This window comes from Micrasema longulum, unplaced genomic scaffold, assembly GCF_059751315.1.
Source record: "Micrasema longulum isolate JH-2025_06_02 unplaced genomic scaffold, ASM5975131v1 h1tg000037l, whole genome shotgun sequence".
NCBI lineage: Eukaryota > Metazoa > Arthropoda > Insecta > Trichoptera > Brachycentridae > Micrasema > Micrasema longulum.
Genome location: NW_028277244.1, coordinates 388,846 through 407,899, shown reverse-complemented (window position 1 = coordinate 407,899; position 19,054 = coordinate 388,846). Strand labels below are relative to the sequence as shown.

General features: G+C 35.5%; 1 long non-coding RNA gene across 1 annotated transcript; it reads left to right on the top strand.

The window, feature by feature from the left end:
• The first annotated feature begins 4,741 nt into the window (after positions 1-4,741).
• On the top strand, positions 4,742-18,558 carry LOC148285392 (uncharacterized). The gene is made up of 3 exons (XR_015822148.1): positions 4,742-5,118; positions 16,330-16,508; positions 17,572-18,558. It is a non-coding gene; the product is annotated as an uncharacterized LOC148285392 (long non-coding RNA).
• The last annotated feature ends 496 nt before the right edge of the window (positions 18,559-19,054 follow it).

Sequence of the window (19,054 nt, the reverse complement as noted above, 5' to 3'; positions counted from 1 at the left end):
ATAGCGTTTGTAATCGCGGCCCAGGGTCCCGATTACAATGGGAAGATAAAGGCGTCATACCGTCACCTTGACGGCATAGTTGAAGATAAATTCTGTCTACCGATTACGAAGATACACTACCTCCTCCCCGCCTTCAAGTTTTGGGAAGGTATATCGATATGAAACAAGGGGAAGCGTACGTCACGGTACACAAATTTACGTACTAAAATGATGACGTATGACGTCATAGTTGACGATAAAATTCTTCCGACCGACTACAAAGATATACTACCGATCCCCCCACCATCAAGTTTTGATGTAAGTACGTCGGTTTATACCGACGGGTCTAGATCCCTTCGATACGTTTATCTACGCATTAAAAGTGACAAAAGTGTGTTCCACCGAGCAACTTTTCCTTTAATTACAATTTTTTAATCGTTCTGAGGTTGACACTTTTTTTCTTAAAAGCCTATCAAAAATATAAAATAGAAATAAGTACATTTTGAAGTCAAATTAAATTCTGAAATAACTGACAATTTTGCAAACGAGTGGCTAGATGTAAAAATAATGTCACTAGATTCTGCGCTATTAACATATAAGAGTATCTAGGCGTTAGAAAGTTGCCGCTGTAAAAAATGAATTAAATAATTGTATTTTTTCCATCTGTTTTACTATCTTTCTGGGAGAATGTATCGAGGGCCTTATAATCGCTCAGTAGATATCGTTAAGCATATCGTCTTGACAATTATCAAAAGTCATATAAGAATCATGTTTAAGCGAGCATTTTTTGTTTGAATTGAGATTAATTGGAGTTTACAATCACTTTGAAGTGGGCACTTTCTATCACAGATGCCCATTTGAAATATAAATGCGAACTATTTTAATGTAAATCATTAGGGTCATTCATTGGTTGATTTGGATCATATGATTTCGAGATGACAAGTAGGTAGAACATACTGAGATAGATGCAGATAATACAGAAGTTAAGTACACCGTTTCGATATGTACAGATGAAGATAGCGTTCATAATTGAGGGCCAGGGGACGTATTCTGATGGGAAGTTAAAATTTATCTTCAATTTTATCTACAAAGTAAAATTAAGTTTTCTGTATGAAAAATAGAATATGTGTACAATTTTTTTTTTCTCAACATATTCAATTACAGATTACCGACGAAGACATTTTAAATTATCATACAAATAAACACATTTTCGTATATAAATATCGGTGTTAGTTTATACCGCATCAATATGTGTCGATGAAGGTAGCGTTTATAATCGCGGCCCAGGAGCCTTATGCTGGAAAGATGTGACATTTTGTCACCCACTCGACAATAGTAGATTGGACATCTCGATTGCTTTGTCATAATGCTATTCTTGAAAACCCTCCGACAATTTAATTACAAAGACGAATGAGAATGTGGCAACACTAACAAATCCGTATTTATCTATGGTCTCCTGCCGCACGTAAACTTTTATTGTTTCTTGTCAGACTTCTTCTGTTGAATATTTTGTGCATGGAATATTATGAAAAAATAAAAGAAAATGTTTTACTGAGACACTGCAACATTTTAAATTATTATTTTCCTTTGACATAACACACATCTACATGTTATTAGAAATATTTCATATGCATTTACTGGATTTTAAAATCATTGTATAATATACGAGTATATCTCAAATACGACGAGCGATAAAATAATTTCAAAATCATGTTTCTAGTGAAACTTCATTTGATAATGGATTAAAAATAAGTACAGTGGTATTTGTTGCACATCTGTTGATACGTCATCATTATAATATTGATCAGTGTCGTAAATTTTAAGTTAAATACAACAAAAACACATACTCGTCATTCAAACATAAATGCCGATCGTTTTACAAGAAGGAAGTTTGACAGCTGAAGTTACGATGTCGCATTCGATTGTCAATGCCGAGTGCTTTGGGGCACTCGAGATAAAGTCGGTAAGTTTTCAATCGACTGCATTCGTATGGGTGGTTCAAGAATGCTGTCACTCGTCGAATTACGAATGTCGCATACGATTCTAAAGACGAACAAGTCCAGCATAAGGGTTCTGGGCTGGTGTTCTGAACGGAATTGCGCTCGAAGAGATCGCTCTGTTAGCGTGTATTTAGTACGTAAATACGCGTTAAAATGCGTATGGGTGGTTCAAGAATGCTGTCACTCGTCGAATTACGGAAGTCGCATACGATTCTAAAGACGAATGAGTCCAGCATAAGGGTTCTGGGCTGGTATTCTGAACGGAATTGCGCTCGAAGAGATCGCTCTGTTAGCGTGTATTTAGTACGTAAATACGCGTTAAAATGCGTATGGGTGGTTCAAGAATGCTGTCACTCGTCGAATTACGAAAGTCGCATACGATTCTAAAGACGAATGAGTCCAGCATAAGGTCCCAGGAGGAGGGACCGAGCCGCGGGTTAATAATTGTTAAGTTAATAATTTTAAAGAAAACGGGACAATCTAACCCCATGTATTACGTACTCGTGTTAGTTATCGCTCTAGCAATGTTTGTTTTTTCATTCAGGACGTTTCTAGTTATCTTACTTTCTATTATCTGCCTCAGTTTAGTCCCAGCGGATGTAAACACTGGACGATTAGATACGACTTGCTTACTCCGCGAATGTAGAATAATATTTACTCAACAAACCAAAAGTAATCAGAAGATAGGAGTCAGAATGTCTGAATTCTTAATGCTTCGACCAAAATACCCTGTCTCAGAAAACAGCGCCAAAACGCGAGTTAATGGATTTGATTCTTCTTTTTGTGCTCGACGTTGATAATTTCACTTCTAAAATGACATTTCCGTTTTACACTGTCCAGAACTACTCCACACACCGCATTCTGGTCCAGTCTCTTATGTTTCTCAGCCGAGACAAGCCTTCTGCATTTTACTCACACGAGAGGTTGTATTATACATGGTCAAAATAGTGCAAGCAATTGGTAAAATAAACCAAAGCAGGGAACAAAATGCTGAACACTCTTCTAGTGGAACGGAAGGCCTGTTGACTACTGCCAAGAGGCCGACTTCTCCTGAAGAGTTTTCAGTGGTTTCCTCTCCACATGAGCAAATGCTAAGAAGCTCCTGATTGGCCCACTTTAGTATATCCTTCCTAATCCCAACAGCTTAGAAAAATTTAAAGAAATATAATTGCAGAAAAATGCTCTTGTATATTATAAGCAGTTGGCCTCATGTTGTAATGGTCCGCGCTTTAGCTTTCCATGCAAGAGGTCTCAGAGTCGATTCCCGACATGGTTGAATTTAAATATTTATTTAAAAGAGTGTTTTCACACAAGAATATTTCATAATCCCTGGACTGGTACCTGAATCATTTTAACTTCATGAAACAAAAATGATCCAGATACGCTGGGATTGGTGTACCAATGCTGTGCTCTATGCACCATTAGGTGCCGAAATGAAATGATGAATGATGATGATATTATAAGCAAAGTAAAAAATAATGCAACTGCCATATAAAAAAAACCCTTCTGCCAGGTCAACGTTGTCCCTCAACCCATTCGCATGTGTTGAAGGATTTCATACTTGTCTCCACGCAGGATGTGACCCAGATAGCAAATCTTACGGACCTTTGTGCATTTTAACAATTATATGTTGCAATTAGCTCTTCTTGGGACCATTGCTGACCAAATCTGTTCACGGAAAACGAAGCACTATTCTGTAGAGGATTTGTTGGATTGTAGATAAATGGACAAGTCTGGTCGATAATTATACCAGTTTGGAAGATAATCAGGGCCCTGATTACAGTGGGGAATTAACATTTATGTTTAATTTATCTACAAAGTAAAATTAAGTTTTTGGTATGAAAAGCAGAATATACATACTTTTTTTTCTTCTAAACATGTTCAATTATAGGTTACCGACGAAGATACTTTAAATTTTCATGCAAATATCCTCATTTTCGTACACAAACATCGGTTTTTACTTTATAGACAGTCGAAGATAAATCTGTCAACTTCTTTTTGTAATAGGGGCCCAGGGAAAATAGGTTGATAATAAATCTAGTTTATTATTAATTGAACTGGTTTGTAAATAATCGGACTAGTCTAGTCGACAATCAGACTAGTTTGGAAGATAATCAGACATGATAAGTTGATAATACATCTAGTTTATTGTTAATCAAACCAGTTCGTAGATAACTGGATGAGTCTGGTAGATAATTAGACTAGTCTGATCAATAAGAATTAGACTAGTTTGGTAGATAATTAGATGACGTCAGTATTTGTATATCTAAATAGTATTGTTTTGTTGCTCTTCGGTAACTTAACTCATCTGCCAAAATAGTTATGTATCAATAACAAAAAAAGACTACATTTTTATTCAAGGTATGTTAAATTAATAAATACTTTTTTGGGCAATTTTAATCTGTTTCTCATTTTGTTATTTGTATTGTTTTTATACTTTGAGGGTTTTTTCAATTGATAAGTTTTCACGGTCACGAAAATTGTGTCATAGTATGCAAGCATGAACCATGTTTGTGCTAAGATAACACACATTCATAATAGCTGTGTAAGTTTTTAATGTGCACATACGCACTTTTACAAATAACTTTACAGTCACAAGCTAACCAAATATTGACTGCAAAATTAATCTGCATATTTGTGAAACAAACAATAAAATATATATGCATTCGTACAATAGTTTCTCAGGTAATGTAAACAAATACACACCTTAAGAGAAAACGCGGTTTCAAATTTCTTTATTCAAACGTATTTTCTCTCTGGATTATGGCAATAAAGTACTGATTATTTTACACACGTTGAAGCAAAGCAGACACAGACAGGACTAAATAAATACGAAGACTTCCGAGATGACCTGGGGATGATTCCAGGAAAATCTCTTAGAGATCGTGTGAGGAACACCGTAATAAGAGAGATATGTGAGACTGAGGATATCGTAAGATGGAGTAGATGGCGAAGGAGGGACTAGTACGAACAGACACCACCAGACTTATTTATTTTGCTCTGCATTATCAGCCTCACGGGACTCGTCCTTGTGGAAGACCTCCTAAAATATTGAAGGACAGCTGAGAATTCACCTCACAGGAGGAACGACCTTCCGAAGAACAGACCACAAAGGTCTATAGCAAGGATGAAGAAGAAGGTTAGTAGGCAGACTGTTATTGTATTACAATTATTTATATTTTTCAAAAGCAGGCGAACGCACTAACCAGTACCATCATGCGGCTGGCTTATCTCCAATCGTTCCTTTTTTACCTAAAAGTAACCACTAAGTAATTTATAAAAACAACATAATAATCAATTCACCCTAATTTTACCATGTCGTGTAGATTTAGACGATGCATATGAAATACGCTAAAACAATACTCACTTACAGATTCAAAATCTACTCTTACTCAAATGAAAGACATAACCCCTACAATACATCACATACAAATAATATAATCACTAGATCCTCAACACAAAGACAACTTAAACAAATACAAACTAATACCACTTTCGGACAAAGGGACTTTGAGTATTATTCAATTAAAATCTATAACCTACTTGCACTATCTTTTAAAACAATTAGTTACGAGAAAATGTTCAAAAAGGCTATAAAAAAAATTAATAGTGGAGCTAGTTAGAAGTAAAATGGATTTTCTCATTCGCCCAAACCAATATAGAATCAACTGCTCCACAAGTGTATTGCTTATGTTAGGTTTTTGTTATTTTCATTGTGCGTTTTGTAATATAAATAATATAGATGTACAAATATACCTAGTTTTTAAAACAGTCTGAATATTTTGTTAATTATCTCTGTTTATTAAAAGGTACTCTTCTTTGTTTATTCTCAAATGTAAAAACATTTCAAAAAAGTATATTTGTTAAGTGTTCTCGGCACGGGTAACCCCAGTGAGGTCACATTATTTTTATTATTGTTTATAGTTGGTAAAAAAATAAAAAAATGGGTCATAGGATTTAATTCTATTTCATTACTTAATAATTAAGCTTGTTTGTAATCATCGTCATTATCATTCTTCGAACCGCACCTGATGGTGCATAGGGAACTGCGTTAGTAAACCAAATGCAGCGGATCTTGATCATATCATCATCTTTCAAGTGTCCTAGGCACGGGTAACCCCAGTGCGTTCACATTATTTGAATTATTAATTATGCTTCAGGTGCCAGTTCAAGGACTATGAAATAATTTAGATCAAAATCAAATTTCCATTAAATATTTCGTGTCGATCTTACCAGGAACTGAACTTAAAATTTCTAGCTTGGTAGGCGAATGCGCCAACCACTTCACTGAGGCGAACTTATCTCCACTTGATTTCCTTTCCAAGGATATCTATCTGGGTAGCTATCGAGCGGAAAACCCTCGCCAAGGGTTCTGGGTCTATTCCACGTTCAGAAATGTACTACTCTCGAACATGGCTAGGTGTAAAAATGTAAGTAAATGTAATAATGAAAACATCTCAGCAACAGAACCGTTCTCCATTCCTAACAGGAATGTTGGGATTTCCGCGAAGAACGAGCAGGATTCCTTAGCGACCAAATTGAAACGTTACAGCCATTTCAGTATTCCCAACACGTGGCAATCCCTTATTGGTGTCCACGGCACGACCGCCCGTGCTCGCGTGACGTTAGAAAACAAAATGGCGGATACATTAAAATTCTTCGCGCGAACCAGCGATGGAATACCGCCTGGCCTGCGAGACACCGCACCTTGTAAATATTGTAGATTCTTTGGAATGAGACCACGGGGTAGAATCATGCGTAGAATACAGATTTCAGAAACTTTTAAAAATACAGGTAAAAAAAGCGCGTTCATGACGAAGAAAAACAGGGCCTTAGCACGTGTGAAATCTTTAAATCTCCACCTCTGAGTTATATAAACCTAGAAGTGTTTTTATTTATTTGTAATTGGGTCGCAAATTCTCACAAATTTTTGGTCAAAGAAAAGATTAGACGATCAAGTGATGGGACAATCTCATACATGCTAACAAAGGTCTAGTGGCAATCAAAATCTTCTTCAATTTTAATGCTTCATCAAAGAGCAGTGTATTTTTCTCTGTTTTAATCATTGCTTGACTACCTTTCCTCGTTTTGCATCAATTCAATCTGCACTAAATACCATCTCTTTTTTTGGGTTTTATTCTGCTTCTCTTCTATTTGTATCCCAAGGTATGATTTGGTCTCTTTCTGATGCTCTTCATTGGCTTCTGTGTTTGGTTGTACCAACATTTCCCGTTCTTGCTTCTGTTTATCATGCAGTCCAATTCCACATGGTCTTTCCTAGGTCTGTCTCTGGTGCGCTTCCCTTCGACACCTAAATTTTAACTTGATTCTCTTTCGTCGGACATTCATTGCGTGTAGTAGCACAAATAAAAAATAACTTCAATTTATTAAAAAAGATCTGGTTCAACAAAATATGGTTATGTTTTTCAAAATGGTAATATCTTCTTTCAGAAACAAAAAAATCATATTTAACATATGTATGAACATATGAAGTTCTCCGAAACGAAAGACATTTTCAGGAGAGGTGTAAACGTTTGGATTTTGACTAATTCTCTCCATTCTCAATGTGTTCTTTCCACGCCTTTTAAATAATAAAATGGATATTGCTTTATCCCAATTTCAGTCCAATAACAAACGATCCTAACATAAAAATGAACTGTTTTGGTAACTAATTTGAATTATATTCATGTTGTCTGTATCTAAATTAAATACTTACCTGATCTTCTTACATCCTGTTTACCTTTAAAAAAAATTTAAAATATAAAAACGTTGTAAACAATTTAAAAGTCCGAATCTGACGAAAGCGCTTGTTGGTCAAAAGTAAAACCTAACCAAGGGTTTTAAAATATTTTTTAATCAAAATCATAATTTGGTTGGTGAAGGAATAATTTTGATTCAATAATAAATTACGCAAATATCTAAATACGTATAATAGTAAAAATTACAACGGGGATGGAGAAAACCTTAAAATAGGGAATATGGAATTCTAGGCATTCACAAGGCTTATGACCTGGTTTAAGTGGCCACTTTACACACTGTGTAACATTCACCAGTTTGCCTATGTTTGAACATCCATATTTCTTCAATTCTACCATTTTTTTATTTTAGTGAAGTTAAAGAGCTAAAACCTTTATTGTTGCGAAGAGTTTGTCTCACTGAATCTGACAGAAATATTTCACACACTAAGCAACGCCAGAAAATGAAAATTTTCCAATTTTTAAACTAGAAGGTGAAATCCAGTCTTATGTCTTCAAACTTTTGGACATATAATAGTGTCTTATGTTAGGTGAATGTTATTTTAAAGCTGAGAAGGCTCGAAGAATTTAATTTTCTTTTTTGCCTCACCTCGCAAATCACCTAGAAATAATAAAAGGCATTTGTTTATTCCTATAGTGTTCATGTCGGTCGCAGGAAACAAATGTCTGCGTGACAAATTGAACACTACTTTGCATATTCCAGCACCTACGTGTCCTTTGTGGAAAACAGTTTGTGTGTGCAAAAGTGGAAACAACAGGTAAACCGTTGGAATTTGTTAACCTAAAAAGGAAAAAATACTGGTATAACAACAACATAGTACTTGATGAAAAATTCAAGAAAATTCAGATGTTTGAAATGCTGCGAAAATAGGATGACGAAGGCAATGAAATAAAAGCAGATTTACATTATATAGATACATTACATCGATTGAAAAACACCTTATCAATTAAACACGTCCAAGGGGCTTTTCATTACATTAAAATGGAAAATGTGTAAGCGTACATGGTATTATGCTAACATATTCTGAATCTAGGTTGGGCTGTGGTTAAGTGTTGAGATATGAGATACTTAGGTTACAGAACGAAGTCAAGTTGTTTGATGTGATGAATTGTTTATATTTCAACAATGTTTGAGTATGTCCAAATGCTTGCAGACTAGCTGGATTTCCTCCTTAGGGAGTTATTCATATTTAAATTTATTTCAACAGAGAGGGAAAACATTTTTGAGAAGGGAATATGGAAGTCTAGGCATTTACAGGGCTTATGATTTACCTTATGGCTTACCATTGGCTGGTTTAAGTGGCCACTTTACACACCGGAAGACCAAAAACAATTGAGGATCTGCATTGAGGATCCAATAACAAAGAAGGTATTTCCAAACGTTTGCATTCCATGGAAAAAGATCAAAAGGAAGGAAAATGGGTGCCGCATGAGTTGACTGAGAGACACATGGAAAGTAAAAGAGCCACCTCTAAAATTTTGCTTTTGTGGCATGAAAGAAAGAGTTTCCTGCATATAATTATTACTGGCGATAAAAAGATGGTTTGGTCGCGTAGAACAAATGGACGACGAAAGAATGGCGAAGACGAACGGTAACGTGAGACGAGGACGACCAAGGAAGACGTGGCATGACCAGATAAACCAAAATCTTAAGTCTAGTCATGTCAAAAGCAGACAGAGCCGAAGGTCATGTATGACAAGATGTATGAATGTGGAAGAAGCTAGGATTGGATGCCAGGAAAGACGTGTGTTGCGGTCCATTTTCTCTGCCTACGGGGAAATGGCGTGATGGTAGTAGTAGATAAAAAGTGAATATATTTCGAGAATCTTAAACTCAAAAAATCACAGCGTTTACATGGCAAACCATCAACATCGACGGCACCGCCAAATCGCTTCGAAAAGAAGACAATGCTCTGCGTTTGGTGGGACTGGAAATAAATCGCGTACTATGAGATGCTGAAAACGGGTGAAACTGTCAATAGACATCGCTACTGACAACAACTAATCAGTTTGAATCATGCATTGCTCGAAAAACGGCCAGAAGGGGACACGAGATACGAAATAGTGATATTGCAGCACGACAACGCTCCGTGCGATCGCACTGTCATCGTCCAGAACATCATCAAACCACTGAAATGGGATCTGCTGCCGCATCCGCCGTATTCGCCAGATTATCTTGGCCAATTTCAAAGAAGTGCAAAATTGGTTGGATGAATGGTTTCGGTCCAAAGACGAATGATTTTATCGTGACGGTATTCATGTATTTCCAGAGAGATGGCACAAATGTATAGTATATATATTTATTGTAAATTTTTGCATATCTCTTAAAATTTGCAATTTTTTATTAATAAAAAAAAACGGAGACTTAGTTGCTCATCTAGTCGTTAAAATTTGCAGGAATGCATTTATAAATAATTAATAAAAAAAAAGATTAAGATTGTAGTAAATACACCTCCAAGTTGCCTTCAAATGTTTGTGTATAGAGGGGAGCTCTTTATCTGGTTTTGTCAAGTCTGGATCTGCTCTGGTTCGTAGAGAGCTTGAACCAGTTTGACCAAATATGGCTTACGGTTGGCGGTACTCTTATTCCTTATATGGAACCTGGAATCAATAAAAGCGATCAAGAAAGGCACAAGTCAGTTTAAACATTATTGCGATAGTGAGGACAGTTAGCTACAATAAGCTTCCAATAACAATGAGAGCTGTAATTTCGACGTCAGAGACAATGGCTATCTGCAGCGGACATAAAAACATTGATGATTTAAAATTTGAAATAATTCCAGATTGAATCTTTTATTACAATGATAAGCAGGAAAACAATAAATTGCCTGACATTGCAATTCCAATGCCAATTACATCATCAAACCCAAATCCAAACCCGGATTGGTATTTTAAACGCTCTTGCGGCTGTATTATCTCGTGTATTTACATACAAAATACAAGAGAAAAACTGTTTTCTCGTGCCACGAGAGTGGTTCAGAATAGCGCCCCTGGTGTTTTTTTTTTTTTTTTAATACTTTGTATCCCGGAGCCGTGTAAACACGTGATTATATAACCATGCGTTGTGTCCCGGTCCCGTGTTTTCACGTGATTTACCAGCTGTCTAAAAAAGTGCATTTTATTGACATTTAGTGACTTTTATTAGTACTTTTTTGCTGCTGGTAAACCACGTGAAAACACGGGACCGGGACACAGCGCATGGTTATTATAATCACGTGTTTACACGTCTCCGGAATACAAAGCACAGAAAAAGAAGTGAGGCCCTGTATATGTGCGAACATTGCAATTCGCAATGTGGCTCTCCATATAGGCCCAATGTTGGCAAAACTATCTATGTATGCAAAAATTACTTATTTAATTATTTCAAATAAATATAAGAAGTGTCAATTGATTTAACCTAGTATTTTCATAATTATGCCACTTTTAAAAAACCCTTCACAAACATGAAATTTCACAAAAATGGCCCGGGCACAGGGTAAATTCTATGTGTATTCGGCCGGTGCTCAAAGTTTTAATATGGTATTAGCGTTATTATTTACCTTGATTATGATAAACAAGGTTTATATTTCAACAAATGGATTTTCCTGCAATTATATTACTTTAATTTTATCTAAAATTGTTGGTAACAGGAAGGATATGCTAAAGTGGGCCAATCAGGAAACTCTCAGCATTTACTCATGTGGAGAGGAAACCACTCAAAACACTTCAGGAGAAGCCGGCCGGTTGACAATAGTCGGCTTTCCGTTCCACTAGAAGAGTGTTCGGCATTTCGTTCCCTACTTTGGTTTATATTACCAATTGCCTGCACTATTTTGAACGTGTATGATGCTACCTCTCGTGTGAGTTCTTTATTACCTATCACCGATTTCTTACAACTTTTTTTTACTATCCGTGAGGAATTCAGTACTATGACGAAAAGTAATTTCGCCTGAGTTCGATAGGGATCTTGTTAGGATCTGTGTTGGGATTTTTCCGGTAGTGTCTTGATAATTTGATGTTCCTCTGTGATTTGGTATAGATACGTATTGTTTTTCTTCTGTTGCTCGAGTGCATGTTGTAAAGGGCAAATTATTCTAATGTTTCCTATATGTATTTGGGTTTTGTGTCGTTGATTGATTTGTTTGTATTACTACGTTCTTCTTCTTTCCGAGGCGGGATCTGGAGCGTGCGGCCGCGGTCTCAGTTTGGAACTAACACTGTATTCCTCCACTGTCATACTGGGAAATTATAAAAATGTGATTGTGCTGACCATGTGTACTTGATTGATCACAAATTGACAATACTGCAGTGAGGGTTACAATGAAAGTTTTTAAAGTTTATTTGTTTTGTTATTTCGCTTAGTTAGTTAAAAAATGATATTGATATGCAAAACTGAAGAAAGACTCAAGTCTTTATGAACAGTTTCGAGAAAAGGGTGGATGCTTTCATTATCCCGTGTATAATAAAGTTTATAAATAATTTATGATAGGTTGGAGTTATGCCTCCTATTATTAATATATGATTTTAAAAAACACACACAGAAGGGAATACAGAAGTCTAGACATTTTTAAAGGGCTTACGACCTGTCGTTGGCTGGTTTAGGTGGCCACTTTACATTTCTGCCTATGTTTGAATATCCACATTTTCTCAACTCTTCCTTATGTTGACTTTTCTGAAGCTTCGAGAGCTTAAAGAACTGAACCTTTTATTGGTGTGGGTGAGATTATCTGGCTGAATTATTATTTATTAATCTTGATAACTCTCTAGGGAGTGGAATCTAGTCTAACCTACAAACATTCGGACATTCTGAAAATATGGTTAATAAAAATATATTATTACAAAAGATTTTAAAGAGCGCAATTCTATTTTTACAAGGTGTAACTAAATAATTGGATGAATAAGCACCAAATTAAATAAACAATCAAAGGATTTGGGAGTCACTGAAATAGTTATTAGTTAACAGGACAAAATGTTATATATACAAAATAAATATTGACTAACGTAATAATGAAATACGAACGTTTAAAATAGTTTAGTATCAAAAGAGGGTAAATAACATTGTTATTATCATTTTCACTGAACCAAAACTGGCAAAACAAATTGTTTTCAATGATTATATGAGCGAAACCGTTATCACAATTATTTGGAACAAGTTATTTATACTTTTCATTCTGAAAATAACCAGTATAATAAAAAACTAGTCTGCACAATATAAATATAATCTCTTCCTTGAAATGAAAAGAGGAAACTAGTGGTTTTCCTCCCTAGTATGTAAACATAATATGTATTATAATATTTTTATGTACACTAGATCATTGTGGTCTAGTGTTTTATTCATTTAAGTATACATTTTATTAAAGACTAGCGGACCCGACAGACGTTGTCCTGCCCGAACGTTGGTGTGCCAGCTTTTAGCTTGGAAATAGGTACCTAGGTACTTTTTTGTGATTAAATTCCAAAACAAAAATTGTTAATATTTAAATATTTCATTTAAGCAGGTACCTAGTACCTAGGTACTTGTTCATGGTTGAATTCCAAAACATCAAATATTTTTTTTTTTCAAATATGTATTTTTTTTTGCAAACGTCGAACTCCGGTCTTTTCACCAACAGAGGGGTGTACTTATGTAATAATACGATTTCTAAAAGTGTTTTGAAATTTATATTATTTTATTATTACCAAAAATCCAGCAAAAATAAATAAATGGGTAGAAATTATAAGGAATTTAAAGAAAGAATCTGATTGAGATCCACAACAAACAAATCCTGTTTGTAAACATTCAAAAACAAGCTTTTTTTATACACAAAAAACAACGATGTATTCTCCTCGAATGCAACCCTGGTAGATCGATGAATAAGACATTTATGCTCCTAACTTATTTTTTACATAATTGATTAAATATTTTAATATCTACGAGCACGCACAGCGCAAAGATCTATATTTTTCTGAAAACCGCACGTAAATCGGTTGAGCCGTTTGTGAGGAGTGTAGTTCAGTGACATCACATGTACAAAGGAATTATATATATAAAGATATATTTTACAATATCTGTTACTAGTTTTTGGTAAAAACAACTCATTTAAATACAGGCATTTTACAGCATTTTTTAAAGACAAATTTACACGTTTCTTCTTTCTCTTCAGCCTTCTGTTCTCCACTGCTGGATATAGGGTCTTTTCCATATTCTTCCATTTTTATCGGTCGGTTACTAGTTGTAGCCAATGTTTACCCCCTACAGCAGCTATGTCGTCGGACCATCTTTTTTGAAGTCTTCCGACGCCTCGCTTATTCTCCTAAGGTCTCCATCTTAAAATTTTAGGGGTCCATCTTGTGGGGTCTTATCTCGCAACATGTCCTGCCCATTGCCACTTCAGTTCTGCTACGCGATCCATAATATCCGTTATTCTGGTTCTGTTCCTAATTTCTTCATTTCTTATTATATCTCTTAGGCTTACCAAGCATGGATCTTTCCATGGATTGCTGTGTGCATTTGAGCGTTCAACAATGGCCACTTAAGCCAGCCAATGACAGGTCATAAGCCCTGTAGAGGCCTAGACTTCAATATTACCTTTTCTGAAATGTTCTTCATCTCTGTTGTAATATGTTAATGTTTTCAGCTCCCCAGGGTGTTGAATCCAGTCCTTGTCTACAAAAATTTGGACAAGCTCAAAATATTGTTGATAATTTCACCTGGTCCATGAAGAAGTGTGGAAATTGAAAAAATAACATTTTCAGGCGTTGCCAAGTATGTAGGTGAAATAATTCAATCACACGAATTTCACCTGCATAAATAAAGGTTTCAGCTCTTTAACTTCACAAACATCAACATATGAAAGAATTGAAGGAATATACATATTCAAATATGGGCAGAATGGTGAATGTTACACAGTGTGTAAAGTGGCCAATTAAACCAGCCAATGACAGGTCATAAGCCCTGTAGATGCCTAGACTTCTATATTACCTTTTCTAAAATTTTCTTCATCTCTGTTGTAATATGTTAATGTTATCAGCTCCCCAGGGAGTTGAATCCTGTACTTGACTACAAAAATTTGGACAAACACAAAATATTGTTGAGATAAAATATATTTGACCGAGGTTCATTCATAAAATAAGTTAAGGGCTAAATCATATAAAAAGTTTGATCAAATTTTACCAATAATGACATGCATACTAAATTGGATAAGAACTAAGATAAAAAAGATAAGATTACCAATGGGGAAAAAAACACAGTCTAATCGTGTAGGAAATTAAAACGCCAAAAATCTGAAGAATTTAAGGAAATAAAAAGCCTTGAAATATTTCAAATCTATTTGAAAAAACAAGTTTGATTGTTTTTAAAAAATAAATAGTAATATTATGGCTTTTATAGATTATCGTAAGGCATTTGATTGTGTGGTAACCTGGGCAATTATAAGTGCACTTGAAAATGCCAGGATTGATTCTAGGTACACGAAGTTAATCAAATACATTTATGAAAGTGCTACCATGGTTGTAAAAATAAACGACGATCTAAAGACGGAGAAAATCAAGATCAAAAAGTCCGTAAGACAAGGTGACATGATATCTCCACAACTTTTTACATTAGCCTTAGAAGACTTTTTCAAGAAACTTAATTGGAATAATAAAGGCATAAAAATAGATGGTAAGTATTTAATTACCTCAGTTTTGCAGACGATATGTTTTTAATAAGTGAAGAGGTAAATGAACTGAAAACCATAGTAAAAAAATTATACCAAGCCTCTAGAAAGATTGGTCTGGAAATCAATATAGGAAAAAAACAAAATTTTGAGTCCATCACCTAGCAACACATGTATTGGAAATAAAACTATTGGTGCTGTTGACGAGTACCTTTACTTTGGACATGAAATCAAAATAGGAACACTAAATCAAACTCCGGAACAGCCTAGATGAATCGGGTAAAGTGCTGCTTTTGGAAAGCAGTTTTTAAAACACGTTTTCAGAAATAAGGAAATCCCAAACGATTTGAAGGCAAAAGTATACAACTCGTGTTCTGCCGGTGATGACATACGGTCTTAAAACCATGTCACTTACTGCCAGAGGTGTCCACAAAATTAGGCGCACTCAGCGACCTATGGAAAATGGAAAGACAAATGTCGGGCGTCTCTTTACGAAGCCAAATAAGGAATGATGAGATAAAACGCGGTACGAAGGTGTCTGATATTGCAGAAAGAGTGGGAAAATCAAAATGGCAGTGGGTGGGTCATGTGGCGAGACAAGAAGTTTATAGGGGAAACCCTAGAAAACTAAAGAGGCCTTTATTTAGCAGTGGAGAGAAAGGGGGTTAAAAGAATAAGAAGAAGATTAAAAGTTCAACTGACTTAGTAAAGCATAATTACAAAAAAACAAATATTTATAATATAACCGTATCAGACCCAGAGAAGCACAACGTAAACGAAACATACCTACCTACTCAAATAGTATGTGTAATGTAAACATTTTTGTGACTTATTTTAAATAAATTAATTTTAAACATTACTAATTGTGTGATGTGTTTTATTTCAATGCATTTTGAGATGATTCCTTTGTCTTGTGCAATATTATGCATGTGCAGATAACCAGCGATAATTGACTATAAACCGCTTTGTTTTGCTTAGATTTTAGATAGCCTATTTGCATAATTGGTCACTGCGTCATATCCGGTGGCGCCGTTTTGTGCATCCGCCGACTGCCGTACTAAACGCATACTAATCAAAAATACGTCACCACACAGGATGGACCTAATCTCGGAGCACCGGAAGTGAGAGTGTTTAATCGGATATAAAATTGTAAATGGGTAAGGATGTCAATTAAATTTGTACGTCGCGTCGCGACGTAGCAATACGTAAAGGCCAGTGACACAATTTCAAAATTACATTATAAATACTAAATTAGAAAGAGTAAGACTTCCAAAAGAGGTGCTGGATGGAAAGAGTGATTGGATGACGTGATTAAAAGGCAACCTAAAATATTTACGGAGCGAATGGTAGCATACATATGTAGAAGGAGGAAAATATGGAAAGGCCAAATCCAATTTCTTTTTTGATTGACTTGTCCAAAATTGGAGTTATCGAAGAGCGTAGGTCGTAGAAGACTATAAAGATACAGTAGTTATTATTATTATGGATAACTTATAAAGCCCCATTTTCATAATACAATACTTCAATGGCGCTTTACATAGTCATTCTATAGATAAATACATTTAATTGAAGCTTTTGAATTGGTAATTGAATTAAACCAACTTATTTTGTTATCACATGCTACAGATTTATTCAAATGATTTAGAGAACAAGTGGGTTTTAAGTTTTTTCCGAAACATCACCTCACTCTCACAGTCTCGCACCTCTGCTGGGAGAGCATTCCATGCCATTGAATTTAGAACGCTGTTTGCGGAGAGGTAAAATAACTTTTTCTCTCGCCGTAGACGTAGCTGATCTAAGCGTAAGACGTCTGTCAGCTAGTTCATCTGGAATGCATAGTTCCCTTATTCCGAAGCATTGTTGTACAGTGATTTATCCATAAGCCAACAGAGTTTGTATTCCACTCTCTGTGGAAAACGTGGCCAGTGCAGTAAGTAGTGAAGTAATATGACTGAACTTAGAGATTCCGAAAATAAGTCTCACTGCAGCATTTAATACAGACAGAAGGCGAGTCATTTTGTTCATTGATAGACCTGCATAGATACCATTATGATAATCGACTCTAGACACTACAAAGTTTTAATCCTTCCGACTTGTATCCACATGGACCACGGTAAGTTTGTATTTATGATCTGTCTGAAGACAACGAACCAACTGGTGAACAGCTGCAAGCTTTCAAAAATCAAAAGGTTTTTTTTTACTTGATGTATCCTTTTCCAGCTTAGAACAAATTAATGCATCTGGATGCGCGATGGACTAGAATAAAAAACGAGGACCTGTGTCACATCGGATCAGTGATAAATCATAAAGAGTTATCACCAGTATTAATAAAATGTTTAAGGTTGCCGACTGTCACCGATATTAAACACTCAGGCTCGACGAAACCAATAATATGCCGATTCAAACTTGCACAATGGAGCAATGCTTTTAACAGTCTTAACTAGTAAAAATCTTTCACGGCCGTACTGACTAAGAACAAGTGAAATGGGTGGCAAATGCTTTCAATCTAAAATACTTCACTGTAGCTGAACTTGCATTGAATAGAGTAGAAGTTGATAAATTCTGTGGAAAAAAGGTGGATCTTTTTTTAAATATTTGCAAATTATACCAGTCCATAAAAATGATAATCTTTTTTACAAAAACATGAATTATATTTTGAGAAAAGGCTAGCACTATTCACAATTGTTGAAATTATGCAAGTATTTATTTATTTTCAATCCCTGTCCATAACGCAACGGTGGAAAGAGTGATACCATAAATGTCAGCCCAGTGCAGTGGACCAATGAAATAATCTTCTACTGCCGGGGATTGTAGAATCAATATTGTAGTACTAGATAAGTTTTACGTAACCATCACGCCGTTTCCTCGTAAGGGTAGTGAAAAAAGGATAGAACGCCACAATTTGCCACTTTGCACACAGATCTGGCATTTTATATATTCACACATCTTATCATGCGCGCGCGCCGATTATTCCGACTTTTAACATGTCCATCTTCAAGTATTTGTTAGATTTCGTCATGACATGTCTTTTTCAGACTTCCTCTATTTCCGCTTCCTCCACCACCGTTCGCATTGTAAATATTTTTAACATTGTTTGTCTGTTTAGATAAAATTTAAGATGATTTGTACGGAATTTTACAGAAAAGTAAAAACCCAAAAATAACCGCTGAAAAAAGTGAAATGATTAGAGAAGTATGGTCAGCAATTACTTCCGTAAAAACACCACATAAAATATAAGAAAACGAAAAGGATACTTAAAAATTACATCTCCTCATCCCAGAAATTTCCAAAGACACCCTAGCCAAATATGGCAACCCCATGGAAAAAAGACAACCCGACCTGTGGCGCAGTTAGTTAGACGATAAAACTGACGTCGCGGGTTAGATTCCCGCCTTTTCCAACTTCCTTCCATATCCCCTATTTCCCACCTGCCAACAAGGCTCTAAATAGAGGTTAAACGGGTTATACTCGTACCTTTAAAAACAATCTCCATACTTTTGTTGGCAAAATCTCTTCAGCTGGTGCTGATGAAGATTTAGGCATACTCAAAACACGGAGAAACAAAATAGTAATCATAGCTTAAATAGGAGTGGTTGGTTTTTACAATTGTTGGTACCACGGCCCACGGCTGCTCAGAATCAGAATTGATTTTGAAAGGATTTAATTTCTAAAAGCAATTTCGTTTTGAGATAAACGGAATCCT